Genomic DNA, 10,225 nt, shown 5'->3' with positions numbered 1-10,225 from the left:
TCATTCCTTGAGTCCTCTTTGATCTTCAGCCCCACACAGTTCAACAATCCTTGACTACCTACATGTTCTAGGAAATGTAATACACATGGAGGAACTATATGCTAAAATTCCAGGTCATGGAACGCATATTAGCTAATAGAACAGTCCCAAGGAACAGATGCCTGTATTTCTGTCTCCCTGGTGAAAACTTCACTGTTTTGATAAGGATCTCAGAGAACTCTAACTTGATATAAGCTGATGCTCCCTCTGTGGTGATCATGGACTTACTTCAAATTTGCTGATTCAAAATTAAATGCATAAATAAAATACTACAGTCCAATCTGTCTGCTAGGTTTCATACTAAATAAATAATTAAATAAAGAGTGAGTGGTTTGAAAGCATAACATGCTGAATAATGTAATGTGTTAGGGGACCAGGTCCTCATGAGGAAGTCAAGAGTCAGAACTGGCTACAGGCCCAAAATGGGAACTATTAATCTTTCTATAGATATAAAAACTATTATATCCATTCATTGAGACGTCAATACCAATGGGCCCCAAACTTTAGATCACATACCCAATCTTGAAAAAATCATTTGAGCATGGACCCTCAAACATGTAGATTTATTTGTAAAGTATATAGTTCCATTTCTTTTTTTTTTTTTCAACGTTTGTTTATTTTTGGGACAGAGAGAGACAGAGCATGAACGGGGGAGGGGCAGAGAGAGAGGGAGACACAGAATCGGAAGCAGGCTCCAGGCTCTGAGCCATCAGCCCAGAGCCTGACGCGGGGCTTGAACTCACGGACCGCGAGATCGTGACCTGGCTGAAGTCGGATGCTTAACCGACTGCGCCACCCAGGCGCCCCTATAGTTCCATTTCTATATGAATGTGCTATATATATTTAAAAACATACACAAATAACAAATATTTTATAGGGTGAAATAAAAACATATACATAAAAATTCTAATATTTTCCTTTTGCACTCTGTTGGATCAGCTTACACATGGCCTACTTTAGAGACCACTGATTAAATGAACAGACCTATTTATTTTTTTTAATATTTTAATAGATAGGTTAATCCTAAATGTTACAAATTATGCAATTAAACAAGTAAGTTATCTTGGATTCTGGTATGACCAAGGAGAAAGGATGAGAAAGGAACAGTGGATGTGTGACCTTTCACCCCACCCCTGCTCCAATTACCCACTCTAGTTAATGGGGGGGGGGGGGATTTGGAAAGTCCTGCAAAAAGGTATTATATATCCTCATATGACTACAATGAAAATTTTGATGACAAGAAATGCAATCCAAAGCTGACTGCTATGGGTCTACAATGAGACACATAGATCATATTAAAAATCACTTGGGGCACCTGGGTGGCTCAGTCAGTTGAGCAACTGACTTCAGCTCAGGTCATGATCTCGATTTGGGAGTTGGAGCCCACTGCGATCCCCTATTCCCCTTTCTCTGCCCCGCCCCAGCTTGCACTCTCCCCGCCCCTCTCCTCCACCCCACAAAAAAAGACTGCAAGACGTACACTAATTCCTTTTGGATATAAGGCACTTCCTCTTTACATAAGTATACAATGAAAAGGGATTCCAAGTTTGGAAAAAGGGCTAAGGACTGAGTTATGATAAAAAGCTGTTATCAGTTAGGACTATGACTACTCTCATCACTTTTGGGCTTATGTGAAGCCACAGAGCATGCGATCCGGTTTCCAGCAGCCACACCAAACACCTGAATTGGAAGTGTGGGGTAATTAATACTCTAAGGGGATAATTTTGACCAAGGACACTCAGAAGATGGAAAGGTGCCAGTAGGTAAATCTCTTTTCTTCCCCTCAAAAGACTATTCTGAATTAGTTTGGACCAATCTGCCCTGTCTAGAAGACATCCCACACAACCAAGCAATAGGCTGTTTTCTTTTTTTTTTTTTTTCCTTTCCTTTCCTTTTTTTTTTTTTTTTTTTTTTTTTAGGAGGCGAGACTGAGAAGCATTTTAGTAGAAATAGAATTCAGCACTAGTGAAACCACTAAAATATAAGTTGTACAAAAATCTGCAGGGATCTTTTTTTAATAAGAAATTCTATTTTATTATTTTTAAATATAATTTATCATCAAGTTAGCTGACATATAGTGTATACAGTATGCTCTTGGCTTCGGGAGTAGATCCCCATGATTCATCACTTACATATAACACCCAGTACTCATCCCAACAAGTGCCCTCCTCAATGCCCATCACCCATTATCCCTTCCTCCCTCCCCCCACCCCCATCAATCTTCAGTTTATTCTTTGTATTTAAGAGTCTCTTATGGTTTGCCTCCCTCTCTGTTTGAAACTATTTTCTCCCCTTCCCTTCCCCATGGTCCTCTGTTATGTTTCTCAAATTTCACATATGAGTTAAAACATGGTATCTGTCTGTCTCTGACTGACTTATTTCATTTAGCATAATACCCTCCAGCTCCACCCACGTCGTTGCAAATGGCAAGATTTCATTCTTTCTCATTGCCAGTATTCCATTGTATTTATAAACTACATCTTCTTTATCCATTCATCAGTTGATGGACATTGGGGCTCTTTCTATAATTTGGCTATTGTTGATAGTGTTGCTATAAACATTGGGGTGCAGGTGTTTCTATGAATCAGCACTCCTGTATCCTTTGGATAAATTCCTAGTAGTGCTATTGCTGGATTGTAGGGCAATTCTGTTTTTAATTTTTTTAGGAACCTCCACACTGTTTTCCAGAGCAACTGTACCAGTTTTCATTCCCACCAACAGTGCAAGAGGGTTCCCATTTCTCCACATCCTCGCCAACATCTGTTGCTTCCTGGGCTGTTGATTTTAGCCACTCTGACCAGTGTGAGGTGGTATCTCAATGTGGTTTTGATTTGTATTTCCCTGATGATGAGTAATATTGAGCATCTTTTCACATGTCTGTTGGCCATCTGGATGTCTTCTTTGGAAAAGTGTTTATTCTTAAGCGGTGTGGCTAGCTCAGTAACATGCCAATTTGGAGTGATGATCTGGACTTCCCCTCACTTACAGCTCTTATGCTGAAGCATCCCACCTAAGATCTGTATCAAGTGTCCCCACACCTCTAGCCATACTCTTTGGACCAAAGGACACTTTTGATTCAAAGGCCATTTCTCCAACACTGACTGGACAGCTGCCTAAGGCAGATCAAAAAGAAAAGCTGGGTCAGGTTCCTTTCCTGGAAATTTTGGTTTGGGCAATTTAAATGAATGATGTTTATCGTCTGTGAGTGCTGAGTTGTTAATCCTGAGGGCTAAAGTGGATGCCATGGTGGCAAAGCCTCTAGAGAGAGAAGAAAAATGCAGACACAAAGTGAGAGAGGTGTAGAGACGCCAGGGTAAGCCCAGAGAGAGACAGATAAATCAGTTGCCTTTGTTTCTTTGCAGTTTCCAGACACATTTCCCAAAAAGCGCAGCTATTCTTTATTTCTCATATTTTAATTATGGGAGCCCTCTCTGTACCCCTATATCTTTTTCTTTTACCAATATATGTGGTTGTCTGTTTGTTCCAATGAACAATGCCCTTGACTAAAGCATGGTTGCTACCTAGTATCTGTCATAAGCTTGGCTCAGAGAACATGTGAAGCCTGATAGGTTTTCAGTACGTTCATTTCTCCAGATACTATAGAAATCTGCCTCTGGATTAAGTCAAGCCAGCAGAATGCTGCTAACTGGACAGGTTTTGCATTGCCAAACCCTTCCAAGCCCTGTAGAATAGTGTTTTCTGAATCATGTCTGGTGTAATACCACTGGCCATTTTTTTGAAGGACTCTTCAAGAAGCAGCCCTAAGAAATGCATTACTTCAAACATACGATGTTGTTGAGGAATTTGTTCATGACTCTATATCTTTTTTATAAAAGCCCTCAGGAAAAATGTCTTTATAGTCTAAGAAATAAATCTATTCCTTGCTGAGAAAAACTTGTTTGCTAAGACCTTAAAGTCCTAGAATTTATATAAATTGATGCTGGAAAGCTTAGAATAGGAATCTATTTTTGCATTAGTTTCATTTCTAATTCTGATTTATGTCTTGACCCACTGCTTAACTTTTTTCTTTCTCATTTGCTTCTAATTTATGTTATCTTGATGTATGGCATGTATTCATGAAGCCATCTTAAATCTTTTTTGGAGTAATGGAGATATAAAATAAAATATCCCCAATACTAATAACCCAGAAAGCAAAACCTGTGATATTATTTATGATAATGCACTTGAAAAAACTAGAATGGTTAACATCACACAAACTATTAAATAATTCTTAAAATGAGATGAGCATTCTAAGGTAACCAGTCCCATGAGTTGGCTAGGTTTCAGAATTTTTTATTTCTACATCAGAGTGCTATCAAAGGCACCATCCAGTACACAGAGAGTCATTACAGAATAAACTCATGGAGAACATCAAGAACCCAGTAACAATGCATCATAGTTTCTGTCTCATTGACCTGCAATTTTAACATTGGTCTGGGACTCTCTTAAAAAGCAGGGTGGCATTCAATAATATAAGGAAGACAATGTAAAATTATCTTTATCAATATGGTCTGCTACAAAGCCATATTTGCTAATAGAATTGAGTGAATTTAGGAAGCCTTGTTAAATGCTAATGTGAACACCCTTTTATTTTTCTTTCCAATGCCTAAGGGAAGGGTGAAGGTGACCTTTCTGAAGGCTCTCTAAATTCATGGCAGAATCAATACTTTTTATATTTCCTATCAATTAATTAACATCCTCCTGTGCTTTTCCAATTTTCCTATCTGAATTTTTCTCATTTTTCTGTCTACAACTATCTTTGAGTTATTTCAATTCATGGGACAAGGAAAAGGAAGCTGTTCCTGGCCTCTAGCTTTATTGTCACCTACGCATGTCAGACTGTAAGGTGATGGATCCTGACTAATCTTTCATTGTGCATCTGATTAAAGAACAAACTCTGTTATCCCTTCAATGCAACTATGTCCAAATTTGAGCCCATCATTTTCTCTGAGATACCAACTTCCTTCCTTCTCTTTCCCTATTTTTGATCAGAGACAATGAGGGAGGGTGGAAGGAGAGTCTGGGCAGTAAGTTCCTGCATCTTCTTCAACAGAGGCAGCTCAGATTATGAGTATGATTTCCTGAGAGGAAAAGAGAAATTGGCCTCATGGGATAGATTTTTAAAAACCACTAAGTTATGAATGTTTGAGTCTTCTATATACAAGGGCATGGAAAGAAAATATATATTACCAATTCATAAATCTTCCTGAAAGAGAGGGACATTAGAGACTACTTATGTCCTTTTACAGATTCAGATACAGACTCTAAGACATGGGGAAACCCCTCCCCCCATACACACAATTTGCTGGAAACTGAGGAATATGAGCCACGTGGGGAAAGGCCCAAGCACTTGAGCATAGAATTCTAGGCATGGATGATCTATTCTCCTGTATCTTCTAAACTTTATTTATCACTTTCTCCACACACAGTCTCACTGAATGCAGTATGCATATTTGGACTTCTGAGACTTTGCTGATTCTGTTCCTTTATCTGGGAACATTCTTTCCCCTCATTTCTGCCTATTAAAATCTAGTTTTTGATCCAGAATAAATGCCTTTTTTTTCTCCCCTATAGACACATCCTTGATTTCCCAATAAAATTATTCAGATTAGGGAAAACATAGAATGGTAGGTAAGACCAGATCCTTTGTTGAGAGGAAATGGGATATTTTTATACCTTCAAAGTATATGTCCCAGGGTATTAATTACTTAATTAATTATAAAGGAAAAATATAGTAATTCTAAGGTACCACCTTAACCAAGTGTTCAAGGTGCGAATGTTCACAGTAATAAGACATGTTGGCATTGTAAACCCCTTAAAGTGAGGCACGGAGAAGGACACACAATCACTTATATGATATTCATGCCAAAAATGCATCACTTCCATCTAATTGTGAGGAAACATCAGATAGACCAAAATTGGGAGGCATCTTACAAAATAACTGACCAGTACTCTTTGAAAGTGTTAAGTTCATGAAAAAAAGAATGAGGATCTCTCACAAACTGGGGGAGACTAAGGAAACACAAAAACTAAACAGATTCGATCCTGGACCAGAAAAAGACATTAGGTTAAAACTGGAGAAGTTCTAATGAAACCTGTAGTTTAGTTAATAATATTGCACCAACATTCATGTCCTGGTTTCTCATAAGAGCACTGTGGTTATGCAAGATGTTAACATCAGAATAAGCTGAGTGAGGTGAATATGGGGACGCTTTGTACTATTTTTGCATCTTTTCTGTAAGTCTAAAATTATTCATAAGTGAAAAGGTTTTTAAAAATTTTTTAAGGGAAAAAAAAACAGAAAGCACATCTCCTGGGGTCAGTCGGCCTGGATCTAAATCCTGGTTTACCATTTATTAATTGTATGACTTTGGGCAAGTTATATTTCTATGTCTCGTTTTTCTTACACTTAAATCAGGGGTAATAATAGTACTTACCTTATTGAATGCTTATGAGGATTAAATGAGTAAAAACATATTAGTGCCTTAATGGGGCGCCTGGGTGGCTCAGTGGGCTAAGCATCCGACTTCGGCTCAGGTCATGAACTCACGGTTCATGGGTTCGAGCCCCGTGTCGGGCTCTGTGCCAACAGCACGGAGCCTGGAGCCTGCTTCTGATTCTGTGTCTTCCTCTCTCTCTGCCCTTCCCCTGCTCACGCTGTTTCTCTCTGTCTCTCAAAATAAATAAATGCCAAAAAAATTTTTTTTAATTAAAAAAAAACATATTAGTGCCTTAAGACAGTGCCTGGTACTTAATAAACTCAATAAGCACTAGTTATTTTTATCATTTTTCCTCTATTATATCTGCCTTCCTCCATGCTTCCATCATGCTTCCTGTCTTTATAAGATCATTTAACACATAGTTGGGCCTTACATTGAAGATTCATCCTAGTTTTTAGAAACAAGCTTACCTGAGTTCAGCTTTATGCTTGAACATGAGTTTAGGCAAGTTGCATATAAAAATGGATATTAATACAATGTTCATATGGCTTTGTGAGATTGTGATATAATGCACTGGAAGTGTCCAGCAAAGCCCACTGACTCATAGAAGGCATTTAATACATGTTAGCTATGTTTCTACTTCCCCTCCTATTAAGCTATTAATATATCTTATTGTGTCTTGACAGGCCTCACTCACCCTAGAACCTTCACTTCTGATACACACACAAACACACAGACGTACCATACACTCATACATAGATAGCACACACACACACACACACACACACACACACACATTGACTAGCACAACAGTACGTACATAGTAAATGTTAAATTCATTCTTTTTAAAATGAGTAAGTATACCAGAAGTTGTATTTGATCGCTAAACCTATGCTTTTTTTTTTTTTCCGGGAATGTGGCCCACATTCAGTCCCAAAGGTTTCAGCTCTACCAACAATATGATTTTCACCCCCTCCAAGTTATGGTTCTACATTAATAGAGGGGAAGGCAATGCCAAGGCTAAGATGGGCGCTGTCAGACAAGCTCTTGCAATAATTTACAATATGGAAATAAAGAGATTGGGTCAATTAACTCTAGAAGCTGGATCTGGAGTACAGTGTTACTCAGACTGAGAGCCCCTTTTTAGAACAGTGATCATAAATCATAAATAGAGCAGAGAAGAGCCAGTCTGCAGGAACAGAAGAGTGCAGTAGAAGTGAGAGACTGAGTCCCCAGCAAAAAAGAGAGAGAGAAAGCAAGCATCACTTTTTTGGTCCCTGAGACGTTATAGTTCTACATATGCAGGGAAAAGCCTGGCTTCACATTCTGCCTTGTTAGGACATAGGGAAATATAAGGAAATCCAACACATTCTTTCCTTTTCCTTAAGCTGGTTTGAGTGAGCTTCAATTCTTTCTAACCTAATATCCCAGACTAAGATAAAAGTTCAAGTAATAGCTTTCCCTAAATATCTAACTTTCAGTGTAGCATAAAAATGTATTTATTTTGTGTCTAGACCTGTTTCACCTTTACTCCATTGCAGGAAGATCATAAACTACTTCTATAAAAATCATATAAAGATTGACAAATTCCAATTTTAAAATGTTACAGTAAGTGCTTTTATAATCCACATATGAATCAGGGCCCCGAATTCAGCCTTATGTGGAGTGGTATTCAAAAGAACCATAAATCTCACTCTACAAGTCTTGAAAAATGAGGCAGATTTTTACTATGGGTTTTCATATAGGGCCCAGTGAAGAGGTTTTATATAATACCATGACCATGTAAACTACTGTCCAAACTGGGATGCTTTTGAAAGAGAGAAACTTCTCTTAAAAATCATGTTGGGTCAACAGGCATAAACCATGACTAACTCAAGCAAACCTAGATAGATGGTCATCCTAACTTTATGGCATCTAACACAGAGACCCCTTCTCAAATGTTCCATTTAGTCATGTTTTCCTTTCCCCAAGTCTCCAAACTGATAGAAGCCTCTTACTCTTGGCCAGCTGCCTCTCCCCGCCATGCTCCTTTTGCCCTCCCCCCCCCCCACCACCAACGCCCGTCCCCTGCACTCTGCTACCACCAGTCCCTGCGGGGAGTTGCTGCAAAGACTTCTGCCCTGACCTGTATCAAACCAGCCTAGAGAATCTGGAGGACACAACCTCTGCCTGCACCCATTCCTCCCTTGCTTCTTGACAAAAAAGGCTACCAGTACCCTTGATACATTTAGTTTCTCTGGGTGATATTTCACAAGAAATACCTAGTGAATAAAATTCTCAACTTCATTGCATTTTTCTTCTTCTTAACATTTACATATCTCCACAAAAAGAGGTATAATGCATATTTGAACATCCCAGTTATCTTGGATCAAATATAGGATTTTCAAAGGTCTTTTCTTAACTACCCTTTGACTAGAAAATCTACCTATTTTATTTACTTCATAGTTTTTTCAACGTTTTTATTTACTTTTGGGACAGAGAGAGACAGAGCATGAACGGGGGAGGGGCAGAGAGAGAGGGAGACACAGAATCGGAAACAGGCTCCAGGCTCCGAGCCATCAGCCCAGAGCCTGACGCGGGGCTCGAACTCACGGACCGCGAGATCTTGACCTGGCTGAGGTCGGACGCTTAACCGACTGCGCCACCCAGGCGCCCCTACTTCATAGTTTTTAATATTATTCAAACGTGTTAAAATTTGGTATGCTTACTTATTTTCTATCTCCCTCCACTAAAATGTAAGCTTTATGAAGGCAAAGGTCTTGCCTACCATATTTTCCCCTGGGACCTTAGAATAACAGTTGTGCACCAAGTCTGAGACCAAGCCTTCCCTGGCCCTTTCCCTATATCATTAAAGGTGGAGGAGGGTCTCTTGCTCTTGAGGTTGCACTCAGCTTCCACAGAGTTCCTATCAACAGAGTTCATAACTGGACACATACACTCAGAGAAAATTAATCTCTCCACCAACAAGGAATCAACAGTGAATTTAAACAGGAGATCTACAATCAAAACTTCCCTGAACTCTCCATCCCAGCATCTGGAGAAATGTGAATTCAAACTAAACTCATGACCGTTTTAGATCTTCTAATCCCATCATCACAGGGGGAAGAATGGACCCCAGAAACATATTCTTCCCTACTCCACACACACAAAGAGGCTTGTCACCTCTGGGGTTAATCTCCTTAGGCCCTTCATGTTTCTTTATGTCTGTGAGAACAAGAAATTTCCAGACATTCAGGTCACTCCTTATCTCCTGAACACTAATCCATATTAGACTCTGTACTTATTCCCTTGACTCTCCCCACCTGTAGTAGTCAGCTTTCTTCAGGGAAACAGAAATAGGAGATATCTATCAAACAATCTATCTATCTATCTATCTATCTATCTAGGAGATGTACATAGAGACCCAAAAGTACCAATAGGTCCAATGAAAACTGAAGGGAGTCTGCTAGATAATTCCCTCTTGCTGGAGAAGGTCAGTCTTTTTGTTCTATTCAGGCTTTCAGCTGATTAGATGAGGCCCACCCATATGGAGGGCAATCTACTTTACTTAAAGTTCAGATATAAATATTAATCTTGTCCAAGAATACCCTCAAATTGACACAAAATTAATCATTATACCACCCCTCTAACTTCTGAAATCCTCTCACAGGTCTTCTGGAAATGCTGGTTATGTTAACAGAAGTCCCCTTACCATAAACCTGTTCTGTGAATGATCCCTTCCCTTTTTCCTCTGATGTAAACCTTTC

This window comes from Prionailurus bengalensis, chromosome C2, assembly GCF_016509475.1.
Source record: "Prionailurus bengalensis isolate Pbe53 chromosome C2, Fcat_Pben_1.1_paternal_pri, whole genome shotgun sequence".
Classification (NCBI taxonomy): domain Eukaryota; kingdom Metazoa; phylum Chordata; class Mammalia; order Carnivora; family Felidae; genus Prionailurus; species Prionailurus bengalensis.
The sequence above is the reverse complement of the archived record's forward strand: the minus strand, read 5'-3'. Positions refer to the sequence as shown.